The following is a 20,064-nucleotide window of genomic DNA, read 5'->3' as shown; positions in this document are numbered from 1 at the left end:
TTTATAATTATTGTGTTGGGATGAGAGGATGAGGCAGTGTGTTTTTTCAGTGTTCAGTTTCAATTGAAATGAATTTGCCCATGAGTCCATGATATTTGTTACATTTGTATCCCACATTTTCCCACCTTTTTGCAGGCTCAATGTGGCTTACATATTACTGCGCTTGATTTCATTGGTGATTTCTGTTAGATCGTGTTTGAAAGGGATGTAAATTGTGACATCATCAGCATATATGAACGGGCGCAGGTTTTGGTTGGATCGGGATTTGGCCAGGGGGGTCATCATTCTATAGACAACAATATCTACTATAATAATTTGCACCTCCAATGTTCTGAAGCTGACTGCCAGGAAGTTGAAGCCCGGTTCGTAATGTCTGAAGCCTTCCGGTGATGTCACCGTGTTGCCTGGGAAACCGCGACTTGTCTCAAGCACGGGCGCTACGAGTTTGCACCACCATCTCCATCCCCTCCCAGTTTAGCAGTCCGCCCCCCATCCTCCCCTTCCGAGTTGCAAGACGACCCCCCTCCCCTTCAAGTTGCAGGACACCCACCTCCCTCCCTCCTTCCACTCCCCTTTGAGTTTCATGCCCTCCTCTCCTCAGAGTTCCACACTCCCCCTCTCCTCCGAGTTCCAAGCTCCCCCGCCTCCCTCCCTCAAAGTGCAAGCAGGACCTGTCCTCCGGCAGCCCCTCACCTTCCTGCGTGCTGGCTCTAATTTAAAAATTGTTACCTCGGGATGCGGAGTCAGCATTGAAGGCAAGTGGCGCTTCACACTGCCTTCCCACCTGTCTGAGCTCTGCCTCTGGTCCCGCCCTTCCAGAAACAGACAGATGGGAAGGCAGTCTGTAGTACTGCTCACCTTCAATGCTGACGCCGGACCCCGAGGTAACAAATTTTAAATTACAGCTGGCATGCAGGAAGGCGAGGGGCTGCCGGAGGACAGGTCCTGCTTGCACTTTGAGGGAGGGAGGCGTGGGGGCATTGAACTCGGAGGGGGGGGGCATGGAACTCGCATGGGAGTGGAGGGGCGACCTGCAAATTGAAGGGGAGGGGAGCATCCTGCAACTTGAAGGGGAGGGGGGCGTCCTGCAGCTCGAAGGGGAGGGGGCCGTGGAACTCGAAGGGCAGGGGATGGGGGTCCTGCAACTCGAAGACGGAGGGAGAGGGCTGGAACTCAGATGACAGAGAGGGACAGAGGGAGGGAGGGGGCCATGGAACTCAGAGGGGAGGGGGGCTGGAACTCGGACGACAGACAGGGAGAGAGGGAGGGGGGCGTGGAACCTTGCTAGTGCCCGTTTCATTCCTCTACAAAACGGGCCTCTTTTACTAGTGTAAAATTATACAATTAGATGAACCACTGACATGATATCATAGTGATAGGAGCACAAGCACAGCTCTAAACTGTTGCTTATATTGTGGACACTGCAATAAAATTGATACTACAGCATTGGAAAGACTCCTCTAAATTGGAATATACCCACTGGTGGAACTCTTTATGTTTAATCGCTAAATTTGAAACAGTTGCAGTGGAAAAAAATATAAGTATGTTGGCTTATGAAAAAAATCTGGATACATGTAATAAAATATACTAGTACATAATAAGTTCAATATTGTAATTTTCAGTATAGAGACACACTTTACAATATTATTTGACTTTCATTAGACACTCATGTGTTGTTTGTTTGTAATTGTTTTGCTATATTACTGATATATATTAGTAAGTTTTTACCTAAAAGATTACAATTTCAACAACATTTCCACACTTTTGTATTGTAATTTACAGAATTTAATAAAAATTTTGAACTGAACAACCCCCCAAAACCGATGACACCTAGATCCCTTTCCTGGTCAGTGACTCCTAATGTGGCGCCTTGCATTACATAGCTATAATTCATGTTCTTCTTTCCCACATGCATCACTTTGCACTTGCTCACATTAAACATCATCTGCCATTTAGATGCCGAGTCTCCCAATCTCGTAAGGTCCTCTTGTAATTTTTCACAATCCTTTTGCGATTTAACAACTTTGAATAACTTTGTGTCATCAGCAAATTTAATTACCTCACTAGTTACTCCCATCACTGGATTATTTATAAATATGTTAAAAAGCAGTGGTCCCAGCACAGACCCCTGAGGAACCCCACTATCTACCCTTCTCCATTGAGAATACTGACCATTTAACCCTACTCTGTGTTTTCTTTTAACCAGTTTTTAATCCACAATAGGACATTACCTCCTATCCCATGACTCTCCAATTTCCTCTGGAGTCAAACGCCTTTTGAAAATCCAGATACACAGTATCTCTTACATCTTCTTCTGTAAAGACCAAAGCAAATAATTCATTTGTTCTCTCCACTATAGCCTTGTCCTCCCCTGAGCGCCCCTTTTGCTCCTTCTTGATCTAACGATGCCATGGATTCCCTCGCAGGCTTTCTGTTTCAGATGTACTGTGAATTTTTGCCTCTGTAGCAAGTTTCTCTTCATATTCTCTTTTAGCCTTCTTTATCAATGCTTTGCATCTAACTCAATAGTGCTTATGTTGCTCCTTATTTTCTTCATTTGGATCCTTTTTTCCATTCTTTGAAGGATTTTTTGTGTGGCTGTAATAGCCTCTTTCACATCATCTTTTTTTAACTCTTGCTGGCTGTCATTTGCTCTTTTTTCCACCCTTGTAAATTTGTAGAATACATTTGGTCTGGGTTTCCAAGATGATATTTTTAAACAACGTCCATGCCTGATTTAAAGTCCCAACCTTTGCAGCCAATCCTTTTAGCTTTTTTTAACCATTTTCCTCATTTTATCATAGTTACCCTTTTGAAAATTAAATGCTGCTACGGTAGATTTCCTTTATGACATCACTCCAGGTATTAGCTCAAATTTGATCATGTTATGATCACTGTTTCCCAGTGGACCCAACACTGTTACCTCTAGTACTATGTCCTGCATTCCCACTAAGGACTAGATCTAAAATAGCTCCCCCTCTTGTCAGTTCCTGGACCAGTTGCTCAAAAAAGCAGTCATTTATTACATCCAGGAATTTTCCTTCCTAGTGCTCCCTGGTGTAACATTTATCCAGTCAATATTAGGATAATTGCAATCACCCATTATTATACTGTTACTCTATTTGCCAGCTTTCCTAATTTTTGCAAACATTTGTCTGTCTGTTCATTCTATCCTGGCAGTAGTACAGCCCTACCAGCATACTCCTTCCCTTCACACACAGAATTTCTATCCATAATCCACAATGGTTTATTAGCCTAATATTTGCTGCTTTTGCAGCCTCTTCTCGGAATAATTATTAGTACTGTAACAGAATACATGTAGATATTTATTTTTATATAATACTTAACCAGTTCTTTGGTATAATCTTGTTGTAGTATTTATTTTTGTATGCCTGTTTGCCAAGTTTGCTAATTATCTTCATTATTATTATTCTTTAATAATATCTATTTCCACATTGACATTTCTTTATTGGGTGTTTGCCAGTGTTGAACCATAACAGGTGTAGATAGTGCATTTATAACCCTAGCTAATAGAGGTAGAAGGATTACTAAGCAAGGTGATTTTCTGTCTTTTCATGCACTAGCAACTTACACTACAGAATGTTGCCATCTCCACACATCCCGTAAAGTGAATTGTGACATAAACCAAGTTAAACTCTTACTACTTTTATGTTCCCACCATCTAACCCCCTGAGAACTATCTACACATGAATCAGTTACTACATTCCAGTCACCCCCCAGAATAAAGAGTGCCCGTCATCTGTTCCAGAAGAGTATCTTCAAACCCACTAAAGAACGGGACATGAACCGTATTAAGGCCATAAACATCACCTAATGTATAGCTCTTGCCTTGCATCACCACATGAAGGAGCAGAAATCTACCACCCTTATCCCGAATGACATTTGTACTTGACAATGAACTTTTATAACAATAAGAATTGCTACACCACATGTATTTTTAAAGTAATCAATTAGATTACTTGAGCTTTTAGCATTCCATGTGCTGGACCTGAACCAAATTGCTGCTAAGTAAAATCTGATTTTTTTTAAATTCTAAATTGTCAACTTTTGGCTAGAGGTTTAGATACCTGATATTTTCAACTTGTCACATCCCTCGCTAACTCCGTCTGTGCTTACCCAGAGGTCGGCCCGCGGCCATGGCCGGCCTTGAGCCCGCCGCCGAGCGAGGCACCGGATCCTCGCCCTGATGGCCAGCCATTCCGGTCTCGAGGCAATGCCGGCCAAGAGCGGGGGCCGGCCGCCGCTGAGATTGCGGCCGAAGACCGGCCTCCTATGACTTCTAGTTCTCCATCACCGGCTATGGAAGTTGCGCTCGCTCCGGCAGGGAAGATGGCGCCGGGAACTTGGGGCCAGTGTCTCTTTCGCCTAGTGAACGCGGGAATCAAGATCCCGTCCTGGAGGACCCTGATTGGGCGGTTGGGACCAAGGCTCCACCTGAAGACCGGCCTTGAACGACTCCGAAGGGTTCCTCGAGGGAGCTCCCCCGAAGTCGCCGCCCCTGTCAGCTGAGGCTCGCTTGCTGATTGCTAGTAGTATTTAAAGCATCACCTCCGGCAGGCATATTGCTTCGGCTTCTGTTCAGTGAGGCTCCAGCTTAGTGGTGATTTCTGGACTACTTTGCGTGTCGCCTGTTTTGACCTTCTGCTTGTCCCTGGACTACTCTGCTCGCAGCCTGCCTTGACCTGTTGCCTATCCCTGGACTACTCTGCTCGCCGCCTGCCTTGACCAGTTGCCTATCCCTGGACTACTCTGCTCGCCGCCTGCCTTGACCTGTTGCCGGTCCCTGGACTACTCTGCTCCTTGCCTGCTCCCCTCCCCTGCTGGGGTTGGGAAACTGGTCCCCTTGTGTCCGGTCAGTCCGGCCACCCCCGCGGTTCCAGAAGTCCCGTTGGCCACCTGCAGCTGGGGGCTCAACCTCTGGTGAACGGTGGTCGCCGCGGGTGAAGTCGGGGTGCTCGGCTGTCCTTCGGGGGAACAGTGAGGCCCTCCTTACGCTCTCCTGGGGGACCCAAGAGCTCACATCTCATCAATCAGGACACAACTTTTGGCTAGAGGTTTAGATACCTGATATTTTCTTTAATTTAAGGCTTATTTAATTTATTGCTTAATGCTTAATTAATTTGTTTTGTGAACTCTCTTTCCCTTCCTGCCTAGCTCTGATAGAAGAGAGGCTTTTCAAACTGCATTGTGGATACAAGGTTGCTTTTATTATTGGGAATATTTAGATTGATTTACAAAAGTTATATTCCAGGGGAATTTGAAAGTTTAATCTTGAACTGAAAATTCCTTGATCAGACTTGCTAGAGAATTCATTGATACAGCAACTAGCTGACTTACTAAGCAGGAAATCACTGCACAGCAGGAGGTGGGCTGGGCTCTGATATAGAGAGAGAGAGAGAGAGAGAGAGACACCACTTGAGCTTTTAGCATTCCATGTGCTGGACCTGAACCAAATTGCTGCTAAGTAAAATCTGATTTTTTTAAAATTCTAAATTGTCAACTTTTGGCTAGAGGTTTAGATACCTGATATTTTCAACTTTTGGCTAGAGGTTGATAAGATATAATATACACAGAGACCCCCACTGGAATGGTGGAGGGCAGAGCCATAAAGCTCAGGCTACTAGGGACATAGGCCAAGTCAGAAATCTGATGCTTGACATAACTAGAAGCTTGCTGGAAAAGCATGGCTTAGTTTTTAGGCCTAGACTAAGACCAGAATGGCCTGAACTGGAAAAGTTAGGTCAAGGAATATGAAAATAAAATGGAAGATTTAAAATATGAACACAAAATGGAAACTTTAATATCGGTTACAAAATGGAATTTTCTCTAATCTAAGTTAGAAAAACAAATTGAGAAACAAGTGCGTCATGCCAGGTGTAAGGAAGTGATTGAGAAAAAGGAGGTGTCAACTGTAACACTAGGGGGCGCTGTGCTTATGACAACACAAAAGCCACCAGACACAATATGCGGTATATCGCTTTTATTGGTGATACATATGTGAACACATATACCAAGATACTTACAGCACCCGCAATTCAGTCAGCATCTGGGAAGTCCACCAGGGAAGCACTGGCTCTCCTCAGAGATTGCAGGGAAATACCCTTCACTGAACAAGGCGTCCCTATGTCCAGGCAAGCTTCTAAAGAAAGTCCCGTGCTCCCCCCTCTTTTATAGTGTGAAACAGACAACTGTGCGTGTGAAGATGAGCTAGCTCATAACTCCCCCAGACCTGCATAGGCTGAAGGTGTCTTTAACTCCCCCAGACCTGCACAGGCTGAAGGTGCCTTTCCCAGACGTGCTGGCATCCCTTAAACAACTAGCCTGTTTCCCATAACAGAGAATATCAACACATAATTACAGCCAAAACATTCCACTCATTCCATCCCCAGCTGACCCTCAATCCCATGTATTACATATTCCACCCCTTGATATTCTCTGCTTATGAGGAGACAGAAGTATACATAGTATTATGGACCACCGTAGGTCGTTTCCAAATTTTACAAGTCAAAATACAATTCCAAATCACTAGCAGGATGCTAACTAATAGTACTACAAGTAAAGGATGAGTGATCCATTTTAGGAAAGCATCTGCACTAGGAGAATGTCCCAATAATGGATCCCACCAATTATGATGTAATTTACTTCGAATATTTTCTGCCACTATACGAACAGTGTGATTGTCAAATTGAGCATCTACTTGCATGACTCTTAAGGTGTGATTCACACCTTGAATATACTCATTAATAAGAGAGGATATATGCAACATGTGGGTCAACTTACTATAATTTACAGCTAAAATTGGCTCCGTAAAGAAGGTATAATTGTACTGTATGAAAGCAGAATTAAATAAATCCGGATATAATACATACTTTTGTCCTTTCCACCAAAATACTGATATGCTAGTAAAACAGGAACTGACTCCTGACCGATCGGTCAGGAAGGTATTATTTGACAAAGTTGTGAAATTAGCAGTGGAAATACATAATGTCCACGGACTAATTTCTACAAAGAACTCATAGTTGGCAGGGAAAACAGTAAATGTGCATCCCCCAAAATGTGGGGATAAGCAAGGTTCAAATTGTGGTGGCTGGAAAGGACAAATCGTGGGATTTCCCTGCTCATTACACATATCCAATTTATATGTCTCATTATATACAGTTATATACTCCCCATTCATATGCGGGGCCCAAAAGGTTACGATACCAGAAACATTCACTAATACTGGAGATATATAATACTTACATACTATATGAGTATGGAAAATCTTATATGAAGATAAAACCCCTGTACAGAATCGATCAGTACAGACTGTACTCTCTGAATGTGGGAACAACCACTCATCAACCGGAATATATCCAGCGAAAAGGGTCTGCAACCCCAATTGTAGAGCCATCTGGACTCTGTCCCGCTGATGCAAAGCGTACAACGTCTGTAATGAACACCAAGTATAATTCAATGCTTTTGTCAAAGTAGTGTCAGTATAATTTTCAAACTTAAAAGTTTGGGCTAATAAATGATTAATGTCTGCTATCGCAGGCACCATTAATTGTCCTGTTCCTGGAATGGCAGGTAACCAATTGGCTAAAATATTCAGTTCAGTATGCAAGTCCTTACCTAGACAGTGTAGTTTACTAAACAGAGTATCTGTATCTACAGTATTCAGAATTCCCAGTCCAGTTCCCACACCCCCCAAAATAGTATCATACCATGCTCGCCGTACCCTAGTACAGCGAGGCAAGTGTGGAAATGTAACATTGTAAGTTAATACAGTCTTTCTATACTGCATAGACATGTTTTTGCATGTAGTGGGAATGCGTGACAGTAGAGCAGGATTAGTCATATTACTAACAGCAAGCAACACATGCAAGAAGTCCATCCAGGGTGCAAAATGGTTTGCAATTGGTGTAGCATTAGTGAAAATCCATTCAGCAGTTTGATTCAAAGTAATATTTACTATAGAGCTGTTACAAGTTTGGAGGAACTGCATTTTGCGTGTCCGATTCCATAGTCTCCATATCTGGTCCCGGAATCCCATAGGCTGGATGCACATAACCCAGGATGTAGCATTATGGATAGTCACATTCACAAAACTGGATGAAACAACTACAAAGCGCTGTTCAGTTTTACGAAACACAGCTTGGGAAGCAGTTACGTTCAATACCGGACATGCAGTATGACATGTATAATTATCTTGCTGTAAGGTCGAGTTATTTTTGTTGCTCCACCAATAGTGGACACGCGAGGTCACTCCCAGCACCCGCTCGCCGGGAGTATGGGCATCGAGTTCCCAACCCAAACAGAGAAACAGTATGCCCTGAAACAAAAAGAAATAGAGAAACACATATAAATCCTATTCCCTTAAATAACAATGATCAGCAGGAACATTCGTCCAACTCTGTTGTCCTGGCTGAACTACTGTAACAGTATTGTCCTCCCCTCGGGCTATAATTTCAGCAGGTTGAGGAGGACCTGGGTGTGCAGGGTCCTGATGCCATACCCGACCACCCACACCCCTCCCAGTAGACCCAAACCCCTGTGTACCTCGCTCAGTGACTCCCACAAAATCAGAAATTTGAGTAAAAGAGGAGGAATTGACAGGAATTATCAACAATTGTGCTATCCTATCCCCAGCCTGCACCATTACATCCTCCTCAGTGTGATTCATCATCAGGACTATGACCTCCCCCTGATAATCTCTGTCAATGACACCTCCCACAGGAAGTAAGCCATGAAGAGCCCAACTGGAACGGGCCGCAATATGAGCATAATGGCCAGCTGGGAGAGATAAAGCAAACCCGGCTGGAAATTTTGTCACCACTCGGGACGCACAAAGAGTGTCAAAGAGAGCTACAAGATCAAAATCAGCAGCGTCAACCGTATGACGGAGCGGTATAACAGCTTTCGGATGTAAGTGCTTAACTCCCAGGGTGACATGTGTACTGGACAAGACTTGAAGATGGGGAGTCAACATACGCATCAATGGTGTTTCACTCTCCCCTATTGGACGATTATTTCCACGGCAACACAGACATATTGACATCCCTGCGAAATTGGTAAAGGGCCAGTATAATCTAGTTGCCAAATTTGGCCAGGTAACTTACCTCGAGCAAGTGTACCTTTGACTGGGTGTGGTATAGGGCGTTTAGTCAAATGTTGACAAACAGGACAGTGAGCAATAACATTTTTAATGGTAGAAAGAGACAATGCTAACCCACGCTGCCGCGCCCAGTGATAGGTGGCTTGCTCTCCGAGATGTCCTGTCCACATTTTTGATGTGCCCAGCTTGCAATACCGGTCTCTTCTTCACCCCGATGAATAGTAGAATCATCTGTTCCAGTGATGACATTCGTGTGAATAGTAGCTAAGGAATCTGCTGTCTGATTAAAAATATGATCAGAGGTTATAGGGGAAACATGTGCATCAACATGATAGACATAGGCGGAAGTAGATTGCAGAAATTCACTAATTTCTTGCCATAACTGTGATCCCCAAACCAGTTTAGTATGAATATACCAATCATTCTGTTTCCATGTAGGTAACCAGGTTGTTAATCCATTTGCCACAGCCCATGAATCAGTATATATGTATGCCTCTGGCGCATTTTGTTTAAGTACCAGATAGACTGCATATAATTCAGCATATTGACTACTCCCATCTGGGCCCGTGCTCTGCAATATCTGTTGTGTATGAGGATTGTAGGCCACACTTTTCCATGCCCGCTTACCATCAGTATACTTGGCTGTACCATCAGTAAACCAGGCATACTGACGTTGGTCAATAGTTAATTGGTCTTAAGGTACTCCCCATTTAGCAACACGATGGGTGGCACTACCACTACCACCCCCAGACACTAATACTTCCTCCCCCTCACCTACGGGAATCTGAGCAATTTGTTCATGTAATTGCGAGACCCCATTGGGACCACTTTTAGTCTGCCTATTTTGGATGTACCACTTCCACTTTATAATAGATGCCTCCTGTGCATGGCCAATTTTATGGGTATGTGGTTCACTATTAATCCAAGTTAAAATTGGAATTTCTGGTCTCAAAATTACTTCATGCCTCAAAGTTAGTTGTTCACTTTCCACAAGAGCCCAATAACAAGCCAACAATTGTTTCTCAAAGGGTATATATCGTTGAGCTGCATCGGGTAATCTACGTGTCCAAAATCCTAACGGACAACGTTTCCCATCTTGTTTCTGCCACATGCTCCAATTGGCATACTCTGCATGCACTGATACTTGTAATTCAATTGGATCATTGGCACGTATTGGCCACAGACTGACACTTTGTTGTACTACTAACTTGGCTTGGTCAAAAGTCTGTTGCTCTGTAGCACCCCACTGAAATACACATTTCTTTCGTGTTACTCTGTATAATGGCTGTAACACCTGCCCCAAGTGTGGGATATGTTTACGCCAAAATCCAAACAACCCAATACACTTCTGTGTTTGCTGTTTGGTAACCGGTACCGGAAATTCTGCTATTTTGTTTAGTGCTTTCTCAGTAATTTCCTGGTGTCCCTTATTCCAATTAATTCCCAGAAACTTCACTGTCTGGGCGGGTCCCTGGATTTTTGCTGGGTTAATTTCCCAACCCTTATTCTGCATGTGTTGTACTAGTTGTTCTAGCCCAGAGGCCACTAACTCCTCTGTATCCCCTTGGATTAGTATGTCATCAATATAGTGGGTTAACTCTAGACCTGGTGGCAATGATAGTGCATCTAGATGTTGCGCTACCACCCTATGACAAATTGTAGGACTATGCAACCATCCCTGTGGCAACCGTGTAAAAGTGTACTGCCTTCCCTGCTACGTAAATGCAAATTGCTCCCAAAATTCCTCTTTTAAGGCTATTGTAAAGAAGGCATTTGCTAAATCTATCACTGCATACCATTTTCCTTTTCTATTTTGTATGTTCTCAATTAAAGTCATAATGTCGGGGACTGCAGCATGCAACGGGGGTGTAACCTTATTCAATTGACGGTAATCTACTGTCATCTGCCAGGATCCATCAGATTTCTTCACTGGCCATACTGGATTATTCCATTTGGTAGTAACTGGGACAATGACCCCTACCTCTTGTAATTCCTGTATTGTTCGCGTAATTTCTGCAATACCACCAGGAATCCGATATTGCTTTTGTGCAACTAATTGAGTGGCGGCTGCTATGGTGAGAGGCTCATCAACAATTTTTCCTATTAATACTGCGTGAATATTATAAGTGGAAATATACTTCAAACGCCGGGGAACTGCGGGAGACGTTCCAAATTGCCAACTTCCCCCTTCAATAGTAAGTTTTAAACCTCTCAGAATATCCATACCAATTATATATTCTGGCACTGGCGTAATCATTACAGCATACTTTTGGAGCTGTAAATCCCCAATTTGCATAGCCAATTGTGTTTCCACTGCAGGAATACTCTTCCCCCCGAGTCCTACAATATTACACTTTAGTCCTTTAAACTTAGAAGGGTTACCAGCTATAATCGTTGCTTCTGCTCCGGTATCTATCAAAGCTCGTACTTGTTGAAAATTTCCCGGACTCCATTGTATTACAACATCAATATAGGGACGCGGATCAATTGCATCCCCGTACTAGTCAATCCTCTCTAAACGGATTGGTTTCTGCTTTAGATGGGGGCAGAGTAGTAGTAGATGGAAGTGTCATTCTCTGCAGGAGAGTACGGACCTCATGATACAAATCTGAATAGTCCGGACCCTCCACAGGTGGGGCTGAAGGAAGTTTTTCTTTTCCCACTGTCCGGGTTTTCCGAACCGGTTTCATCCCTCTCTTATCCAATCCTAATTTTTTATATTGCTGCCATAACTCTCCAGTGGGAATTCCATCTATTTTCTCCCGAGCCACCCCCGCTTGTAGTAGAGCGGCAAACATATCCTTACGAGATACTCGCTCTACCTCTGAACCTTGCCCCTTCGGCCCTTCCCCAATTCTCTGCCCCTCATTATTTTTCCTATCTGTCAGCTTCAGACTCCAATCCCCCAAATCTCCTAATTGCTCGATTTTATCCATAATGCCCTCCAATGGGTTATCTATTTCATTCATCAACAGAGTCAAAATAACTTGTTTATACATTGGAGGAGACCCTTTAATTACTTTGTTTCTAATTGCCGCTGACATAGGCACTTGGGTAAGTGTATCCATTTGTCCTGTGACAATACATACTTTCATTGCCTCTTCCTTTAATCGCTGGATACAATCTTTCAAAGTATACCAAGGCTTGTCATCCCCAGGCCAATCTGATTCTAAAGGGTACTTTTTACGACACCCTGTTCCCACTAACTCAATCAGAGTAGTAGCCTCTGACCCATTCCCATCAGGCATTGCTAAACTATGTTCCTGAAATGCACTTTGAATTATAGCATCTCGAGATAAAGGTATAAATTTCAAACAGTCCTCATTGTCCATCCGTATCCCCATTGCCCCAGTATCATGCAGCCTTACACACCAAGCAATAAGGGATTCATTTGGACGCTGCTGGAATTGCTGCATGATATTGAGAATTTCTTGTTGCGTATAGTCTTCTGCTAAATTCATGCGCACTGGTGCTGCCCCACCCAACTGTGCTCGTCGCCGAATTATCGGCTTCATTTCCGGAGCAGCACTTTCCTCACCCCCTGACTCACTCTCGGGTGTGGAAGACCAGATATCCCCATCCCACGTCTCAGGATCCCATCCGTTAGGATTCTGTGTGGCAGTAGCCATCACCTTTGCAACCTTTACCTTACTCACACGCCCTCTCCTTTTCCGATACTTATACTGCGCTACTCGCACCGTCGCCCGCTCAGCAATTTGCTGGTACCCCGTACACTTATCCATCATCAATTTGCTCTGACACTGTGACATTACCAAGTCGCTTTTCAATGTCAGAATCTCAGCCTGTGATTCCAACAGCTTCTGTTGTAATAACAGATTCTGCTGGTGCATCAGGCGATATGCCAAAAACAAAATCCACCCTCTCCGACCCACCGTTCTTAACTCTTTCCCTTTAACCACAGGGGCATTTTGTAAACATTTCAACACATCCTCACACGTTCCCTCTCCTAAACATACCTCCCAATTCTCATTCAACCCCATATCTGTCGCCCATTCTGTTGCCAATGCCTGATATGGGTATTTATCCCATCCAGGAATTGCAAACAGCTGCGGAAGCTGTGCCTGCACAGCCTCCCGATGAGATTTGCTCTTCTTCCCTTTCTTCAACATATTCACAAAACAATAAAACAAGTATATATTCACAAATGTAATCACCGTAACAACAATGCGATATCCTGCCGACTACGCCAAACTGTAACACTAGGGGGTGCTGTGCTTATGACAACACAAAAGCCACCAGACACAATATGCGGTATATCGCTTTTATTGGTGATACATATGTGAACACATACACCAAGATACTTACAGCACCCGCAATTCAGTCAGCATCTGGGACGACCACCAGGGAAGCACTGGCTCTCCTCAGAGATTGCAGGGAAATACCCTTCACTGAACAAGGCGTCCCTATGTCCAGGCAAGCTTCTAAAGAAAGTCCCGTGCTCCCCCCTCTTTTATAGTGTGAAACAGACAACTGTGCGTGTGAAGATGAGCTAGCTCATAACTCCCCCAGACCTGCATAGGCTGAAGGTGCCTTTAACTCCCCCAGGCCTGCACAGGCTGAAGGTGCCTTTCCCAGACGTGCTGGCATCCCTTAAATAACTAGCCTGTTTCCCATAACAGAGAATATCAATACATAATTACAGCCAAAACATTCCACTCATTCCATCCCCAGCTGACCCTCAATCCCATGTATTACATCAACTTTCCAAATAAGCAAGATTGTGGTCAGCTAGTTTGGGATAAACAAGTTTAACACTTTAGCTTATGGGCCCCTTTACTTAGAATGGAGATAGGAGAATATATAAGGCAGGAGGATTTAGGGCGTGTCAGAAGACCTTTTGACTTGCTACACGAAGTGCTGTCCAACTGTCCACCCATCTGCTTGTGTTCCTGATCCCATTGTATTATTGTGGCAAGCTATAATAAAGGTAATTATCCTTATAACTTTTCCTCTCACTCCTTTCTATGAAATATCTAGAGACAAAATGGTTAAAATGAATACACATATGTCCATGGACATTAGAAGCGAGTCAGATAAGCGCAAACATATCTTAGGCAGCCTTCAAGGGGACCTCTCTGGTAGATGGCTGGTTTGCCAACCTATTAGAGGGGGTCTTCATGGGTCTATCTATCCCTAGATAAAAAACATTGGTGACGCTGTTTGCGAACACTTTCCTCTCGCTTTTCACACGCCGTCTTTGTCCGCAGAGGGGATATATATATTCCCATATCATGCGTCCAAATCCGGCGCTTCCTCTATCTTTCCTTTTCCTCTCACCCTTCTCTTAGATTCCTTCCCACTTTCTCTCCCTTTTTATGGGCTGCCCTCTGTTGCCGCATTCCCTGACTCTTTCCCCTTGCTATTTGCCCCTGTTTCCTTTCTCTCCTTATTTTCCCTAAACTGACATGTCAAAATTTTTTCTTTCTATTCTCTGTAGTTGGATTTTTAAAACACACTGATATGAAATAGTTTCTTCCTCTTTTGTGGTCTCTCTTCTTGTGTCTGTCCTCTTTTTTCTGGCTACACGTTTGATTTGAACTCTTTCTTTTTCCAGTCTTTGATTCCCACTGGTACCATCCTCCCTGTTCTGAATCTCCAACCTTTCCTGTTTATTGATTAGCTCTTTTTCATTACGGCATCACTTACATCTGATTACATACTTTTATTTTTCCTTATTTCTTTTCTGCCATTTTCCCCTTCTTGGTAGCTCGCTGCCATACCTTCCTGTGGTTTGCTCTTCAAGCTGCAGATTTCACACAGTCCCTGACATTTAGTTTCATCTCTGCCCTGTAACCCTATAAGGGGACTTCCATCTTCATCTTTGTGTTATTAACTTATGCTTTGCTTTTCCCTTTAAATACAGCTGTCCCTGCGTGTCACTGATTGACAGTACTCTGGTACAGTATGGTCCACTGCTGGTGATGTTATATCTGTCTCTGTTCTTATCTGTTACTTTTTATATCATGTTCTCCTGAGGCACCTTGGTGCCAGCCTCTCTTACTTCTTCCTAAAACTTTCATCCCTGTCCCGGGATTGGTACTCTCAGCGTTCGTTCACACTGTGTTAATAAGGTCTAATGCAGGCTATACGCCTAACTTCGACGCATGTTTGATCTTTCTTAAATCATTGTCTTATCTTACTCTTCACCAGCATTGTGGATGCATACACGCTCCGGTAACGGAGTACCGTATTATCATAAGTCTATGTTACTGGTATTTAGCCCGCTCTCTTCTGCCCCTTTTTTCTGTCAATTTTCTGTTTGAATTACTTGTCCTGGCATTCTGCCCTTTCTTTCTCTTTCTCTTTACACGCTTCCAACTTGGTCACTGGTGGAGGTTTGACAGGGGGTTTTGACGAAAGCAAACCTCTCATAAAGTGAACAACTAAAGGCTGTCCAGAGATAGGCTTACCTTCTACAAGTTGATGATAAGCACTAATTGCACTAAGGCGAACCCTTGCAAAAGGGAAACCATAAAGGTTCAGCAATAAGTCCAGAAATAGCAATAGTGAATATGAAATTATCTCCTGATTGGTTGAGGTCAAAAGGCAAAGTCTCGTATTGTTCAAGGAACTGGGGTTTGCAGATTATATCCCCACTTCTGGCTTGCATAATCTGAATGAAGCAAGACAGATGGGTAAATTCTAATAAAATATGGTTAAATGGCAGTAAAGGTTAAGTAAAGGGTACCAAAATAAAAATAAAAATTTTGAAGATGATGTTGGCAGTTCATGTGAATGATATATGCAGATTCAGGAATACATGATGCAGAAAAATAGTCAAAGGCGCGGGCATTGTGTTGCACTCTATCGCCAGTAGGTACTTGAGAAAAGACAAACAAAGTAGGAAGGAGAAGTGGAGACGTCACCTGCAATGACTACCATTCACCAAGGGTTGGGCCCTCAAGCTGCAGGAGGTCTGCAGGACTTACAAGTTAGATGATTCAGACATAAGGGTAGAGGCCAAAGCTTCTTGCCACTCCAGTAAGTGGAGAACTTGTCTATTTTCCTCATGGACCAATTGATGCATCTGTTCAAATTCTCTCACAATGATATCCCGTATCTCACACCGGGTCACATTGGGGTCTGTGCATTTGTCCTTCAATCTGGCGATCCTTTGCTGCAACCTAGCCTTCAGGTCTGATACTTTATTGGGTAGCGCTTCTTTGCTGGCAGTTGTCCCCTCTGTGAGAGACGTCAAGGTGCCTGCTGTATCCATCTGGGGAAATGCAAAACCTAAACAGATCAGTACTATAATGTATGTGGTAAATGTGTTGAAAGAATTCATTAGAACAAGTTCAGCTTGTGTTACAGAGAACAAGAATGTAAAGCCAAGAATCAGAAATGGGCCGTATAGGTAGGAGGATGTCAAGGGTAGGGGTTTGACAAAGGGGAAGTGGAATCAGAAATCGGAGAAGATTTGTAAAGTAGGGAAGGGTCAGGAGATATTTCGGGGATGGAGCCTCAGATGTGGGGGCAAGGGGTACTGAAGGGGTGCGGCAACACAGTCATAGGAGGTGGGGTAGAGAATTGGGGTATGAAGGGGGTGGACCAGGGGGAGGTATAGATGGAGCAAAGGGAGGGGTAACAGAGGGAGACAGGTCGAGGGTGTGGCCGCAGGTGAGTCGGCGAAGGGGGCGGGGGAAGGGGCCTAGGGAGGAGGCAGGGCAAGGAACAGTTCATCGAGAACAAAAATACAAATTTAGAAAACCACTCTGAAGTGTTTAAAGATAAAAATAGACTCAAAAAGAATGTAGTGAAATAATTAACGTATAACCAAAATTTCAAATCAATGCCTCTCTAAGAGGGGAAAGGAAAAAAAAAAGTCAAAAATGATCTTGAGTCAATAAATGTATGAAAATACCATACACTTGCATTGCAACAGGGCATAAGTAGTTTGCAGTGCAAGAAAAAGCACCTTTAAAAGGAAAAAAATAATCAAAAGAGCGGACACCCTTGATTGACCTTCACAAGTAACACTTTGCAACCAGTCGAAGCAGGAAATAACACATTGCTTGAAGACAACACCACAACATGACAAGAGTTAGTTGAAAGCGGAGGAAACGCAATCCGCTGGCCAATTGGATATGGTGCATTTACTGATGGCAACCCTGCTCACGTTTGGATCGAAAGAAAACAACTGGGCGGACTGTCTGAAGGGCGGACTGTCTGAAGGGCTTTGTCCGCTCCATGTAAAAGGCCAACGTTCTCTTGCAGTCCTAGGTGTGCAAGCTGCTTTCGCCAGGATGGGCATGAGGACGGGGAAAGAATGTTGGCAAGACAATCGGCTGGTTCACATGGAACTCCAACACCATCTTCGGTAGGAATTTAGGATGCGTGCGGTGGACTACTCTGTTGTGATGAAACTTAGTATAAGGCGTATACACTACTAAGGCCTAAAGCTCACCGACCCTATGAGCTGAAGTAACAGCCACCAAGAAAATGAATTTCCAGGTCAAGTACTTCAGATGGCAGGAATTCAGTGGCTCAAAAGGAGCTTTCATCAGCTGGGTGAGAATGACATTGAGATCCCATGACACTGGTGGAAGTTTGACAGGGGCCTTTGACGAAAGCAAACCTCTCATAAAGCGAACAACTAAAGGCTGTCCAGAGATAGGCTTACCTTCTACAAGTTGATGATAAGCACTAATTGCACTAAGGCGAACCCTTATGGAGTTGGTCTTGAGGCCAAACTCTTATAAATGTAGAAGGTATTCAAGCAGAGTCTGTGTAGGACAAGAAAAAGACGGGGGATGTGTCCCATCCTAGACCTAAGGGCCCTGAACAAATTCCTAGTCCGAGAAAAGTTCAGGATGGTTTCTATGGGATTCTATGGCCTTGCTGTCACACCAGATGGCAAACCTCCTCCATTTGAAAGAATAACACCTCTTAGTGGAATCTTTCCTGGAAGCCAGCAAGACCCGGGAAACACCCTCCGAAAGACCCAAGGAAGCGAATTCTAAGCTTTCAACATCCAGGCCATGAGGGCCAGAAACTGGAGGCTGGGATGTAGAAGCGATCCCTCGTTCTGAGTGATGAGGGTTGGAAAACACTCCACGGTTCTTCGGAGGACAATTCCAGAAGAAGAGGGAACCAAATCTGCCACGGCCAGTAAGGCGCAATCAGAATCATGGTTCTGCAGTCTTGCTTGAGTTTCAACAAAGTTTTTCCCACTAGAGGTATTGGAGGATATGCATACACAAGGACTGTCCCCTAATGAAGAAGAAAGGCATCTGACGCTAGTCTGTCATGGGCCTGAAGCCTGGAACAGAACTGAGGGACCTTGTGATTGATCTGAGTGGCAAAAACTACTACTACTACTTAACATTTCTAGAGCGCTACTAGGGTTATGCAGCGCTGTACAAAATAAACAAAGAAGGACGGTCCCTGCTCAAATGAGCTTACAATCTAAAGAACGAAATGTCAAGTTGGGCAGTCTAGATTTCCTGGGTAGAGGTGTAGAGGTTAGGTGCCGAAGGCGACATTGAAGAGGTGGGCTTTAAGCAGAGATTTGAAGATGGGGAGGGAGGGGGCCTGACGTATGGGCTCGGGGAGTTTGTTCCACGCGTGGGGTGAGGCGAGGCAGAAAGGGCGGAGCCTGGAGTTGGCGGTGGTGGAGAAGGGTAAAGGAGGGATTTGTCTTGAGAGCAGAGGTTACGGGTAGGAACGTAAGGGGAGATGAGGGTTGAGAGGTAAGGAGGGGCTGCAGATCGAGTACATTTGTAGGTTAGTAGCAGAAGCTTGAATTGAATGCGGTACCTGATCGGAAGCCAATGAAGTGACTTGAGGAGAGGGGTGATGTGAGTGTATCGGTTTAGGCGGAAGATAAGACGTGCAGCAGAGTTCTGAACGGACTGAAGGGGGGATAGGTGGCTAAGTGGGAGACCAGTGAGGAGTAGGTTGCAGTAGTCAAGGCGAGAGGTAATGAGAGAGTGGATGAGAGTTCGGGTGGTGTGCTCAGAGAGGAAAGGGTGGATTTTGCTAATGTTATAGAGGAAGAAGTGACAGGTCTTGGCTATCTGCTGGATGTGCGCAGAGGAGAGGGAGGAGTCGAAGATGACACCAAGGTTGCGGGCAGATAAGACGGGGACGATGAGGGTGTTATCAACTGAGATAGAGAGTGGAGGTAGAGGAGAAGTGGGTTTGGGTGGGAAGACAAGAAGTTCGGTCTTGGCCATGTTCAGTTTCAGGTGGCGGTTGGACATCCAGGCAGCAATGTCGGATAATCAGGCCGATACTTTGGCCTGGGTTTCCGCAGTGATGTCAGGTGTGGAGAGATAAAGCTGGGTGTCGTCAGCATAAAGATGATACTGGAAGCCATGAGACGAGATCAGGGAGCCCAGGGAAGAGATGTAGATAGAGAAAAGAAGGGGTCCAAGGACAGAACCCTGAGGGACTCCAACAGAGAGCGGGATAGGGGTGGAGGAAGAGCCATGAGAGTGTACTCTGAAGGTACGATGGGAGAGATAAGAGGAGAACCAGGAGAGGACAGGGCCCTGGAACCCAAAAGAGTTTGTATAAAAACATCTGAATGATCTGGAAAAGAACAAGCTGGCAAAGGCAGGACAATACCCTGTAATAACCTATGAGTCATCAGCATGTGTGAACAATCAAGGAATGTGAGTTAGTGTGTGGGGGTGGGAACGAGACCGGATGGCATGCGAAAGACAGAAAGAATGTTGCTGATATTTGCAGAACAAAGAAAGAACAGATTAAAGGAATGAAGCACGAAATAAGGATGCAGCAGAGGTGTAAAAGTATATAAGAAATATGCTCAGAAATGTAAAGCAAGCAAAAAAAAATATCTATAGCCTTTACTGCATACTGTACTATTTGCTGTAAGTATTGTTTACTTTGCTTCCTGTATAATGTTCTTATACAGCCTCTGTCCAAGGGAGGACAGTTGAATAAAGAAAGATTAGAAATGT

The 20,064-nt window shown here is 44.2% G+C and overlaps 1 pseudogene; it reads right to left on the bottom strand.

Annotated features, from left to right (window-relative positions):
* Positions 1-8,161: 8,161 nt before the first annotated feature.
* Positions 8,162-13,248, bottom strand: LOC115472512 (annotated as a pseudogene).
* Between the last annotated feature and the right edge of the window lie 6,816 nt (positions 13,249-20,064).

Source organism: Microcaecilia unicolor, chromosome 6 (assembly GCF_901765095.1).
Source record: "Microcaecilia unicolor chromosome 6, aMicUni1.1, whole genome shotgun sequence".
In the NCBI taxonomy this organism is placed as follows: Eukaryota; Metazoa; Chordata; class Amphibia; order Gymnophiona; family Siphonopidae; genus Microcaecilia; species Microcaecilia unicolor.
This window is presented reverse-complemented; position numbering and strand designations above follow the sequence as displayed.